The 14,564-nt window shown below is 29.8% G+C and overlaps 1 pseudogene; it reads right to left on the bottom strand.

Annotated features, from left to right (window-relative positions):
- Positions 1 to 4,266: 4,266 nt before the first annotated feature.
- Positions 4,267 to 9,359, bottom strand: LOC128923441 (phosphatidylinositol 5-phosphate 4-kinase type-2 alpha-like; annotated as a pseudogene).
- Positions 9,360 to 14,564: the final 5,205 nt, after the last annotated feature.

The raw sequence follows: 14,564 nt of genomic DNA, 5'->3' as shown, positions 1-14,564 counted from the left end.
GGAGCTAACATTTTTTTTAGTACAGATATATATTAGACTTAACTAAAATATGAAGTGATAAAAATTTCAAAGTACCATGTATCCTGGTCATTAGTTACAGGATGTTGCTTATAAGCAAAAATAAATTATTATAAATAAAGTAAACACTTTTCTCATGAATTTTTTGTTTTTAATGACTCTCTAATCTTTACTTATTTATATAGTTCACTTTGCTTTAAAATAAATCAATCGTAGCATGTTTTGTCGCGCAGTTTCATGAGAAATCTGAATATTGCACTCTTCCTAGAACTCTTTCGTAAGAACACTGATCGAAATTTTTGGAATTTGGACAAGTTTTCGAGACGTTAAGCACTGTACATGTCCACTTATTTATAATTTAGGGCCTTTTTCTGGCTTTGGTTCTTGTATTTCCATATTATCCGATCAATTTTAGCCATTTTACACTATTTAGAGGGTTAAAGAAAACATTACTGTTAGATCTCAAACGTTTTTACCCCATTGGGGATTATGGGGCAATAGTTGGACCTCTTCAAACTAAACCCTTTGCATGGAATATTAAAACGACAATAATGGGTAATTCAGATATGAAAAAAAGCAAAAATTAATCACCAACTAATTGACAAATTCATTGTAGATGCCTTTACGAAGAATAGGTAACGGTGAAGTACGGTTAACTGTATAACACGTGCTTAACAAGTAAAATAATCGAAGTGTGTAAAGTTTTTCTTGACACTAACAAAATTGAATGATTTTTGTTTTTTGTTGTTCTTGGTTGATTTTTGCATTGCTTTCGCAGCTTTTTTTACATCACATCTCTTCAAATACTGTAAGTAACCATCCCTGATTAAAAAAATATGTTGAACTTAAGTAAAAAGTAAAAAATTTTGCCGCGGAAAGTGAAAAAGTGTATTTATTTTCTATGTGTAAACTGCTTCTTGACATACTGTACTGAATGAATACGTGCAGAGCTCATAACAGAAAATGTTACTGTAAGCTTGCACAGCACATAAGTCTACATAACTTAAAAAACTGGTGGTCAAAAAAATTTAAGTAACAAGATTTAGAAGCCGGTAAGTACAATGTTGCCTATAGGCAACCGAGAACTCGATAACCGATCAGCTGTTCTACATTGTTGTTTTTGCTTTTCATAAGAAGTTGGTAAGTTTCATCAGCTGATTAATATTTTTCAGCAGCGACATCTAGCGTAGCTTTTTATCAAAAGATTCAACCAATCGCAGACAAGGAATGTATATCGTACGTCTTTGTCGAAGAGTGGAATTTGATTTTCAAGTCGATTTAAATTCAATTTAAAATAAATAGAGATTTTATTTTGCATGGTAAATCGATCTTAATAAGCGTTTAAATCGAGCAGAGGCCTTTAAATTGATCAATTAGCTCCTGTCTAAAAACGCTATTAGCTGCTTTGGTGACCGTTTTTGTTTACCTATATTCTGTTAACATATGAATAATGGCAATAAAATAGCAACACTTATTACTTGTCAACCTGCAACCATTTTGTTATTGTTGAAATGAAGATTTATGTAAAATGTTAAATATTTATTTACATCTCTTTTCGTCATAATTAAAAAAATAAATAAATGTGCAGAAACTATGTGGTAAAGTGTAAGTGAATAAAGAGTGCAAAATATTAATAAAAACTTCAATATATATCGGGAGAATTCAAGATACACGTTCAAGTGCGAATATCTGGAATATCTCTTAATCTGGAGAATCACCTCTTTCCAACGGTACCCATTTTATCATCCAAATTTTGGGATAGTATACTACAGTCGACCGCGATATACTAAGGGACAGTATTCTGCGACTTTAAAGTGTAAAGTTATTTTTTGTATAATTTATTGTAGTTTGCTTTGTGTATCTGAGTGCAAAAATCGTGTTTTCTGGGTTATGACACTATTCATGTAAATGAACGATATGTTGGTTCATTTGTTGTTTGTATGTGTGTGTTTTTTACAGCCGGTTTCACGAAAGTTTTTAATTGAAAATTAAGTTCCATTTAATTTTAATTTTAATTTTTATTTAACTTTGCACTTAAATTTCTTGCGTTTCACCATTATTGACATTTGGCATCAAAAAAATTAAAAGGCAGGGATGTTAGTAAGAATAACAGCTGATTTATGTAAACAAATAAATTGTATTTCTTTGTCAAAATGGTAAACAAATGGGAATTCAGCTGATAGAAAAGCGTAACCATGGTTACATATGACAGTATTTAAATAATATTTAAATGGCAAAGCGTGACCATTTAAATAAAAATTAAGTCAAATGGTGGAACTGAAATTAATTATTTTTCACTTAAATTTGTTTCGTGAAACCGGCTGTTAAACACAGATGTTTTCAAATAAATGACGTCGCCCATTATAGGTCATAAACCATATCTCAGAAACCACTCCACCTATTTTAATGAAATTCGGGATAATAGAATTACAAAGTTTTTGGATATTTTCGTAGGAAAATATTTAAATTTATTTATATTAAATTAATATAATAATATTAATATTGTTAAAAAATCAGAAGATTTGTGGTTTTGGTAACTCCTTAAAATTGGTCACGTGCGACATCGTAGGTGTGGAATTTAAAAATTGAAAATTATTTTTTGTCTTATAAAATTGACTTAGTATGTAAATATATACATTTACATTAATTATTTACATATGAGCAAAAACCAAACTTTAAATTCCACTGAAATAGCTATTCAAATAGATTTTGGCGAAAATTATAGGCTTACAAATCAAAATAAGGGTGCTCATTTCAACTAGGTTGTCAGGAGAAAATCGTTTGCTTTTAAAAGTGACAAGTTAACGCATGATATATTATTTTCTTGATAAATCTCTTAACTAAAATTAAGAAATCCTTTAGTTGCTTTTCTAAAATATTTATTTTATTTAAGGTAACTGCTCTCAGTTTAAAATCAAATTTATATTATAAAGCCTGGTTGATTATATAAAATAATTAAATACTAAATACTCTTTATTAGAATATAATTTTTTTGCAAGGAGCCGTCGATGGAGTGCGAGCATTTATCAAAAGGAAAGTCTAGCAGATAACGAAATCCAAAAATTTTTATACCCGAGCACAGCATTTTGTGACAAAAACTGTATTTCACATCCATAATACATTCCCAAATATTGTGGTAGAAGAGTTTTGCTTTGCATTTTAACCACATATGGATGATATTGCTGTAAAAATGGATGCATAAGTTCTATCTCTTCCGAAGTCAAGCTCTTTATGATAAAAAATGTATTATAACTGTGGTAAAATTGTGCAACTCGACGATTCAATACGAATTGACTGTGAACGAGTTAATGACTCGCGATAGTCAACATAAACCCTGAATTGTTCACGCAAGTTTCGAACTACTAAGGAAAAGTATTCTTCGGCTTTGAGGTATAAAGTTCTTTTTTGTATAATTTATTGTAGTTAGCTTTGAGTATTTGTACAAGTGTTTGAATATATTCACGTTTGTTTGCATATTTTCATTTTGTCGGTTTGTGCGTGCGTACCATAGTTGGCTTTTAAATATTTACACATTACGGCAGGTGTTTGTAATGTTTTTTTCTTAACTTTTTTTTAGATAATTTAGTGTTGGATTGTTTATTTGTTGTTTTTGTGCACAGTGGGTGTTTTTCAAACACAGATGTTTTCAAACAAATGGCGTGGCCCACTCACCGGCTGTGAACATATCAGATATTTTTCAAGCAAATGAAAAGAACCAAAATAAATAAATACCCAAAATGCATAAAACAAATACCCTCTAAAAAGGTTTTATAAAGATAATATTAAGAAAGTTTAAGATATTCATTTTATGGACTATAAGTATTTTTTTTTTGCACCCGAACTTAGCTTTTCCTTCAATTATTTGTATTGTTCAACTTCAATAATTATTTAGGGAGTTTCATATATATTTTTCTTAGATAAAAATCATTATCGATGCAGGGCTATGGTGACATTTATTTTATTAAATAAATTAATATTTTATTTTCAGATATTAGTCTTTATTTTATACCAGCAGACCCCTCCACTCGTTTCTGTGGCTAACGTTTACATTAAATTATATTAGAGTAAAATTTTCAATATACTGAAAAATTCTTACGCATAAAGACGAAAACGTACTCAATTTATGATTCAAATCACAATTTCAATACAGTGACAAACAATTTCTTAACAAAGCAACATTGCGAACCTTACAAATGTTACTATTATTTTTTATATTGTTAATTCAAATAAAATTCTCTTAAATTCCATGAAGTTTAGACATCTTTTGGCATATTGTTCGGGATCATAAGTAGAAATTTCATCGACATTAATTCTATACTTCACAGCTTTAGCTTTAATGTCAATAAAATATATCATCACAATCCTCGTATTCGCTGTTTTCGCTGCGTCCAGACGGTTGAGACCTTTCGCCCTGCTTCGACACGACACGAAAGCAGTCATGTATGTCGACTAAGAGCGAATAGCATAGAATCAGCATCACTTGACAATGTGTCTAATAATTTCTTTTTGACTTCCTCCTCAATTTCAATTCTTACTTTTAGCTTTATAAAATTCGTTATAATCTTTATAAGTATGTAAACACTTTTATAATTGCTTTTCTGACGCTTCGCGATCCACGGCAATACCTTCCAAGTTCAAGTCAAGATGAGAACCAAATACATTGCGCATAACCACAAACTATTGTTGACCGCTTTCAAGAGTTTTTTCTATACATTCCCAAATATTGTGGTAGAAGAGTTTTGCCTTGCATTTTAACCACATATGGATGATATTGCTGTAAAAATGGATGCATAAGTTCGATCTCTTCCGAAGTCAAGCTCTTTATGATAAAAAATGTATTATAACTTTGGTAAAATTGTGCATTTGAGTCGTCGATCAATACGTATCGACTGTGAACGAGTTAATGACTCGCGATAGTCAATATAAACCCTGAATTGTTCGAACTACTAAGGAAAAGTATTCTACGGCTTTGAGGTATAAAGTTCTTATTTGAGTAATTTGTTGTAGTTGCCTTTGCGTATTTGTACATTTCGACAAGTGTTTGAATATATTTACGTTTGTTTGTATATTTTCATATTTGTCTGTTTCTGTGTTGTTTCATGGTTGGCTTTTAAATATTACGGCAGGTGTGTGTTAGAGTTTTTTTTTTCATAATTTCACTGCCAGCCAAAGCTGAAAAAGGATTAATTAAACAATAATAATTATAAAATATGAAAAAAAAAAATTAATTAAATATTTGTAATTATAAATTCTGAAAAAAAGTTAATTGAACGTAAAAAAATATTAATTATATAATAATTATTATAAAATTTAAAAAATATAGTAATTAAATATTTGTAATTATAAATTCTAAAAAAAAGTTAATTGAAGGTAAAAAGATTAATTAAATAATAATAATTATAAAATCTGAAAAAATATGTATTAATAAATAATAATAATTATATCAACAAATCCATTCAACTTATCTTTTTGGTTATATGTTTGATTGTTGTATGCTGGTGGAATAATGTTATAAATTAATTAATTATATATAAATTATAATAAAACATATCAACAAATCCATTCAACTTACCTTTTTGGTTGTATGAGCGCAAATGACTCGCGTTTTTCAATATTTTTTATTTCCCTTTATGGGATTTTTTGGATTCACTAATGACAATTATGTCTTCTCTTTCTCACTCATTTAATAAGAACAAGACAAGAAATGAGATAACTAGTTTTGTTCTGTTGGGGAAATTCGAAATGTATTAACCCGAGCATGATTAATTCGACTTTTGAGGAACATATTTCTAAGCATTTTAGAGAAATTATTTTTAAAACGTGTGCGTTGGTGTTAGTAATTGAAGAAACATGAGGGTAAAGTGGTTAGGCCTGGCTGGCAGGGTTCGTATTGAGCTGGATTTGGTGCGACAATATATGTTTGTTCACTTGTTGTTTTTGTGCACAGTGGGTGTATTTCAAACGCATATGTTCCCAAACAAATGACGTCGCCAACTTATTGGTCAAAAACTATATCTCAGATACTACCTCACCGATTTTAATGAAATTCGGTATATACTATTTTCATAACAGCCCGATGACACGGACTAAATATGGTTCAAATCAATTACAAGTATCAAAATATTTCAATACAATGACCAAAAATTTCTTAATAAAGCAATAATGAGAACCTTACAAATATTACTATTCTTTTTTTATGTTGTTAACTCAAATAAAATTCTCTTGAATTCCATGAAGTCTAGAAATCGTTTATCATCATTGTTCGGGATCACAATTAACCCTCTCATGCCCGAATTAAAATGTGAGGAGCTAACATTTTTTTTTAGTACAGATATATATTAGACTTAACTAAAATATGAAGTGATAAAAATTTCAAAGTACTATGTATCCTGGTCATTAGTTACAGGATGTTGCTTATAAGCAAAAATAAATTATTATAAATAAAGTAAACACTTTTCTCATGAATTTTTTGTTTTTAATGACTCTCTAATCTTTACTTATTTATATAGTTCACTTTGCTTTAAAATAAATCAATCGTAGCATGTTTTGTCGCGCAGTTTCATGAGAAATCTGAATATTGCACTCTTCCTAGAACTCTTTCGTAAGAACACTGATCGAAATTTTTGGAATTTGGTCAAGTTTTCGAGACGTTAAGCACTGTACATGTCCACTTATTTATAATTTAGGTCCTTTTCCTGGCTTTGGTTCTTGTATTTCCATATTATCCGATCAAATTTTAGCCATTTTACACTATTTAGAGGGTTAAAGAAAACATTACTGTTAGATCTCAAACGTTTTTACCCCATTGGGGATTATGGGGCAATAGTTGGACCTCTTCAAACTAAACCCTTTGCATGGAATATTAAAACGACAATAATGGGTAATTCAGATATGAAAAAAAGCAAAAATTAATCACCAACTAATTGACAAATTCATTGTAGATGCCTTTACGAAGAATAGGTAACGGTGAAGTACGGTTAACTGTATAACACGTGCTTAACAAGTAAAATAATCGAAGTGTGTAAAGTTTTTCTTGACACTAACAAAATTGAATGATTTTTGTTTTTTGTTGTTCTTGGTTGGTTTTTGCATTGCTTTCGCAGCTTTTTTTACATCACATCTCTTCAAATACTGTAAGTAACCATTCCTGATTAAAAAAATATGTTGAACTTAAGTAAAAAGTAAAAAATTTTGCTGCGGAAAGTGAAAAAGTGTATTTATTTTCTATGTGTAAACTGTTTCTTGACATACTGTACTGAATGAATACGTGCAGAGCTCATAACAGAAAATGTTACTGTAAGCTTGCACAGCACATAAGTCTACATAACTGAAAAAACTGGTGGTCAAAAAAATTTAAGTAACAAGATTTAGAAGCCGGTAAGTACAATGTTGCCTATAGGCAACCGAGAACTCGATAACCGATCAGCTGTTCTACATTGTTTTTTTTTGCTTTTCATAAGAAGTTGGTAAGTTTCATCAACTGATTAATATTTTTCAGCAGCGACATCTAGCGTAGCTTTTTATCAAAAGATTCAACCAATCGCAGACAAGGAATGTATATCGTACGTCTTTGTCGAAGAGTGGAATTTGATTTTCAAGTCGATTTAAATTCAATTTAAAATAAATAGAGATTTTATTTTGCATGGTAAATCGATCTTAATAAGCGTTTAAATCGAGCAGAGGCCTTTAAATTGATCAATTAGCTCCTGTCTAAAAACGCTATTAGCTGCTTTGGTGACCGTTTTTGTTCACCTATATTCTGTTAACATATGAATAATGGCAATAAAATAGCAACACTTATTACTTGTCAACCTGCAACCATTTTGTTATTGTTGAAATGAAGATTTATGTAAAATGTTAAATATTTATTTACATCTCTTTTCGTCATAATTAAAAAAAAATAAATGTGCAGAAACTATGTGGTAAAGTGTAAGTGAATAAAGAGTGCAAAATATTAATAAAAACTTCAATATATATCGGGAAAATTCAAGATACACGTTCAAGTGCGAATTTCCAACGGTACCCATTTTATCATCCAAATTTTGGGATAGTATACTACAGTCGACCGCGATATACTAAGGGACAGTATTCTGCGACTTTAAAGTGTAAAGTTATTTTTTTTATAATTTATTGTAGTTTGCTTTGTGTATCTGAGTGCAAAAATCGTGTTTTCTGGGTTATGACACTATTCATGTAAATGAACGATATGTTGGTTCATTTGTTGTTTGTGTGTGTGTGTTTTTTAAACACAGATGTTTTCAAATAAATGACGTCGCCCATTATAGGTCATAAACCATATCTCAGAAACCACTCCACCTATTTTAATGAAATTCGGGATATGAGCATTTCCGCCAGAAGGTCCACCACAGACAAAATATTAAACATTAATAGAATTACAAAGTTTTTGCATATTTTCGTAGGAAAATATTTAAATTTATTTATATTAAATTAATATAATAATATTAATATTGTTAAAAAATCAGAAGATTTGTGGTTTTGGTAACTCCTTAAAATTGGTCACGTGCGACATCGTAGGTGTGGAATTTAAAAATTGAAAATTATTTTTTGTCTTATAAAATTGACTTAGTATGTAAATATATACATTTACATTAATTATTTACATATGAGCAAAAATCAAACTTTAAATTCCACTGAAATAGCTATTCAAATAGATTTTGGCGAAAATTATAGGCTTACAAATCAAAATAAGGCTGCTCATTTCAACTAGGTTGTCAGGAGAAAATCGTTTGCTTTTAAAAGTGACAAGTTAACGCATGACATATTATTTTCTTGATAAATCTCTTAACTAAAATTAAGAAATCCTTTAGTTGCTTTTCTAAAATATTTATTTTATTTAAGGTAACTGCTCTCGGTTTAAAATCAAATTTATATTATAAAGCCTGCTTGATTATATAAAATAATTAAATACTAAATACTCTTTATTAGAATATAATTTTTTTGCAAGGAGCCGTCGATGGAGTGCGAGCATTTATCAAAAGGAAAGTCTAGCAGATAACGAAATCCAAAAATTTTTATACCCGAGCACAGCATTTTGTGAAAAAAACTGTATTTCACATCCATAATACATTCCCAAATATTGTGGTAGAAGAGTTTTGCTTTGCATTTTAACCACATATGGATGATATTGCTGTAAAAATTGATGCATAAGTTCGATCTCTTCCGAAGTCAAGCTCTCTATGATAAAATATGTATTATAACTGTGGTAAAATTGTGCAACTCGACGATTCAATACGAATTGACTGTGAACGAGTTAATGACTCGCGATAGTCAACATAAACCCTGAATTGTTCACGCAAGTTTCGAACTACTAAGGAAAAGTATTCTTCGGCTTTGAGGTATAAAGTTCTTTTTTGATTTATTGTAGTTAACTTTGAGTATTTGTACAAGTGTTTGAATATATTCACGTTTGTTTGCATATTTTCATTTTGTCGGTTTGTGCGTGCGTACCATAGTTGGCTTTTAAATATTTACACATTACGGCAGGTGTTTGTAATGTTTTTTTCTTAACTTTTTTTTAGATAATTTAGTGTTGGATTGTTTATTTGTTGTTTTTGTGCACAGTGGGTGTTTTTCAAACACAGATGTTTTCAAACAAATGGCGTGGCCCACTCACCGGCTGTGAACATATCAGATATTTTGCAAACAAATGAAAAGAACCAAAATAAATAAATACCCAAAATGCATAAAACAAATACCCTCAAAAAGGTTGTATAAAGATAATATTAAGAAAGTTTAAGATATTCATTTTATGGACTATAAGTATTTTTTTTTGCACCCGAACTTAGCTTTTCCTTCAATTATTTGTATTGTTCAACTTCAATAATTATTTAGGGAGTTTCATATATATTTTTCTTAGATAAAAATCATTATCGATGCAGGGCTATGGTGACATTTATTTTATTAAATAAATTAATATTTTATTTTCAGATATTAGTCTTTATTTTATACCAGCAGACCCCTCCACTCGTTTCTGTGGCTAACGTTTACATTAAATTATATTAGAGTAAAATTTTCAATATACTGAAAAATTCTTACGCATAAAGACGAAAACGTACTCAATTTATGATTCAAATCACAATTTCAATACAGTTACAAACAATTTCTTAACAAAGCAACATTGCGAACCTTACAAATGTTACTATTATTTTTTATATTGTTAATTAAAATAAAATTCTCTTAAATTCCATGAAGTTTAGACATCTTTTGGCATATTGTTCGGGATCATAAGTAGAAATTTCATCGACATTAATTCTATACTTAACAGCTTTAGCTTTAATGTCAATAAAATATATCATCACAATCCTCGTATTCGCTGCGTCCAGACGGTTGAGACCTTTCGCCCTGCTTCGACACGACACGAAAGCAGTCATGTATATCGACTAAGAGCGAATAGCATAGAATCAGCATCACTTGACAATGTGTCTAATAATTTCGTTTTGACTTCCTCCTCAATTTCAATTCTTACTTTTAGCTTTATAAAATTCGTTATAATCTTTATAAGTATGTAAACACTTTTATAATTGCTTTTCTGACGCTTCGCGATCCACGGCAATACCTTTCAAGTTCAAGTCAAGATGAGAACCAAATACATTGCGCATAACCACAAACTATTGTTGACCGCTTTCAAGAGTTTTTTCTATACATTCCCAAATATTGTGGTAGAAGAGTTTTGCCTTGCATTTTAACCACATATGGATGATATTGCTGTAAAAATGGATGCATAAGTTCGATCTCTTCCGAAGTCAAGCTCTTTATGATAAAAAATGTATTATAACTTTGGTAAAATTGTGCATTTGAGTCGTCGATCAATACGTATCGACTGTGAACGAGTTAATGACTCGCGATAGTCAATATAAACCCTGAATTGTTCGAACTACTAAGGAAAAGTATTCTACGGCTTTGAGGTATAAAGATCTTATTTGAGTAATTTGTTGTAGTTGCCTTTGCGTATTTGTACATTTCGACAAGTGTTTGAATATATTTACGTTTGTTTGTATATTTTCATATTTGTCGGTTTCTGTGTTGTTTCATGGTTGGCTTTTAAATATTACGGCAGGTGTGTGTTACAGTTTTTTTTTAATTTGTTTTTTTTTCATAATTTCACTGCCAGCCAAAGCTGAAAAAGGATTAATTAAACAATCATAATTATAAAATATGGAAAGAAAAATTAATTAAATATTTGTAATTATAAATTCTGAAAAAAAGTTAAGTGAAGGTAAAAAAATATTAATTATATAATAATTATTATAAAATTTAAAAAATATAGTAATTAAGTATTTGTAATTATAAATTCTAAAAAAAAGTTAATTGAAGGTAAAAAGATTAATTAAATAATAATAATTATAAAATCTGAAAAAATATTTATTAATAAATAATAATAATTATATCAACAAATCCATTCAACTTATCTTTTTGGTTATATGTTTGATTGTTGTATGCTGCTGGAATAATGTTATAAATTAATTAATTATATATAAATTATAATAAAACATATCAACAAATCCATTCAACTTACCTTTTTGGTTGTATGAGCGCAAATGACTCGCGTTTTTCAATATTTTTTATTTCCCTTTATGGGATTTTTTTGGATTCACTAATGACAATTATGTCTTCTCTTTCTCACTCATTTAATAAGAACAAGACAAGAAATGAGATAACTAGTTTTGTTCTGTTGGGGAAATTCGAAATGTATTAACCCGAGCATGATTAATTCGACTTTTGAGGAACATATTTCTAAGCATTTTAGAGAAATTATTTTTAAAACGTGTGCGTTGGTGTTAGTAATTGAAGAAACATGAGGGTAAAGTTGTTAGGCATGGCTGGCAGGGTTAGTATTGAGCTGGATTTGGTGCGACAATATATGTTTGTTCACTTGTTGTTTTTGTGCACAGTGGGTGTTTTTCAAACGCATATGTTCCCAAACAAATGACGTCGCCAACTTATTGGTCAAAAACTATATCTCAGATACTACCTCACCGATTTTAATGAAATTCGGTATATACTATTTTCATAACAGCCCGATGACACGGACTAAATATGGTTCAAATCAATTACAAGTATCAAAATATTTCAATACAATGACCAAAAATTTCTTAATAAAGCAATAATGAGAACCTTACAAATATTACTATTCTTTTTTTATGTTGTTAACTCAAATAAAATTCTCTTGAATTCCATGAAGTCTAGAAATCGTTTATCATCATTGTTCGGGTTCACAATTAACCCTCCCATGCCCGAATTAAAATGTGAGGAGCTAACATTTTTTTAGTACAGATATATATTAGACTTAACTAAAATATGAAGTGATAAAAATTTCAAAGTACTATGTATCCTGGTTATTAGTTACAGGATGTTGCTTATAAGCAAAAATAAATTATTATAAATAAAGTTAACACTTTTCTCATGAATTTTTTGTTTTTAATGACTCTCTAATCTTTACTTATTTATATAGTTCACTTTGCTTTAAAATAAATCAATCGTAGCATGTTTTGTCGCGCAGTTTCATGAGAAATCTGAATATTGCACTCTTCCTAGAACTCTTTCGTAAGAACACTGATCGAAATTTTTGGAATTTGTCAAGTTTTCGAGACGTTAAGCACTGTACATGTCCACTTATTTATAATTTAGGGCCTTTTTCTGGCTTTGGTTCTTGTATTTCCATATTATCCGCTCAATTTTAGCCATTTTACACTATTTAGAGGGTTAAAGAAAACATTACTGTTAGATCTCAAACGTTTTTACCCCATTGGGGATTATGGGGCAATAGTTGGACCTCTTCAAACTAAACCCTTTGCATGGAATATTAAAACGACAATAATGGGTAATTCAGATATGAAAAAAAGCAAAAATTAATCACCAACTAATTGACAAATTCATTGTAGATGCCTTTACGAAGAATAGGTAACGGTGAAGTACGGTTAACTGTATAACACGTGCTTAACAAGTAAAATAATCGAAGTGTGTAAAGTTTTTCTTGACACTAACAAAATTGAATGATTTTTGTTTTTTGTTGTTCTTGGTTGGTTTTTGCATTGCTTTCGCAGCTTTTTTACATCACATCTCTTCAAATACTGTAAGTAACCATCCCTGATTAAAAAAATATGTTGAACTTAAGTAAAAAGTAAAAAATTTTGCTGCGGAAAGTGAAAAAGTGTATTTATTTTCTATGTGTAAACTGTTTCTTGACATACTGTACTGAATGAATACGTGCAGAGCTCATAACAGAAAATGTTACTGTAAGCTTGCACAGCACATAAGTCTACATAACTGAAAAAACTGGTGGTCAAAAAAATTTAAGTGACAAAATTTAGAAGCCGGTAAGTACAATGTTGCCTATAGGCAACCGAGAACTCGATAACCGATCAGCTGTTCTACATTGTTGTTTTTGCTTTTCATAAGAAGTTGGTAAGTTTCATCAGCTGATTAATATTTTTCAGCAGCGACATCTAGCGTAGCTTTTTATCAAAAGATTCAACCAATCGCAGACAAGGAATGTATATCGTACGTCTTTGTCGAAGAGTGGAATTTGATTTTCAAGTCGATTTAAATTCAATTTAAAATAAATAGAGATTTTATTTTGCATGGTAAATCGATCTTAATAAGCGTTTAAATCGAGCAGAGGCCTTTAAATTGATCAATTAGCTCCTGTCTAAAAACGCTATTAGCTGCTTTGGTGACCGTTTTTGTTTACCTATATTCTGTTAACATATGAATAATGGCAATAAAATAGCAACACTTATTACTTGTCAACCTGCAACCATTTTGTTATTGTTGAAATGAAGATTTATGTAAAATGTTAAATATTTATTTACATCTCTTTTCGTCATAATTAAAAAAATAAATAAATGTGCAGAAACTATGTGGTAAAGTGTAAGTGAATAAAGAGTGCAAAATATTAATAAAAACTTCAATATATATCGGGAAAATTCAAGATACACGTTCAAGTGCGAATATCTGGAATATCTCTTAATCTGGAGAATCACCTCTTTCCAACGGTACCCATTTTATCATCCAAATTTTGGGATAGTATACTACAGTCGACCGCGATATACTAAGGGACAGTATTCTGCGACTTTAAAGTGTAAAGTTATTTTTTGTATAATTTATTGTAGTTTGCTTTGTGTATCTGAGTGCAAAAATCGTGTTTTCTGGGTTATGACACTATTCATGTAAATGAACGATATGTTGGTTCATTTGTTGTTTGTGTGTGTGTGTTTTTTAAACACAGATGTTTTCAAATAAATGACGTCGCCCATTATAGGTCATAAACCATATCTCAGAAACCACTCCACCTATTTTAATGAAATTCGGGATATGAGCATTTCCGCCAGAAGGTCCACCACAGACAAAATATTAAACATTAATAGAATTACAAAGTTTTTGCATATTTTCGTAGGAAAATATTTAAATTTATTTATATTAAATTAATATAATAATATTAATATTGTTAAAAAATCAGAAGATTTGTGGTTTTGGTAACTCCTTAAAATTGGTCACGTGCGACATCGTAGGTGTGGAATTTAAAA

Source organism: Zeugodacus cucurbitae, chromosome Y, assembly GCF_028554725.1.
Source record: "Zeugodacus cucurbitae isolate PBARC_wt_2022May chromosome Y, idZeuCucr1.2, whole genome shotgun sequence".
Lineage (NCBI taxonomy): Eukaryota > Metazoa > Arthropoda > Insecta > Diptera > Tephritidae > Zeugodacus > Zeugodacus cucurbitae.
Note: the sequence above shows the minus strand (reverse complement) of the source record. Positions and strands in the feature narration are given on the sequence as shown.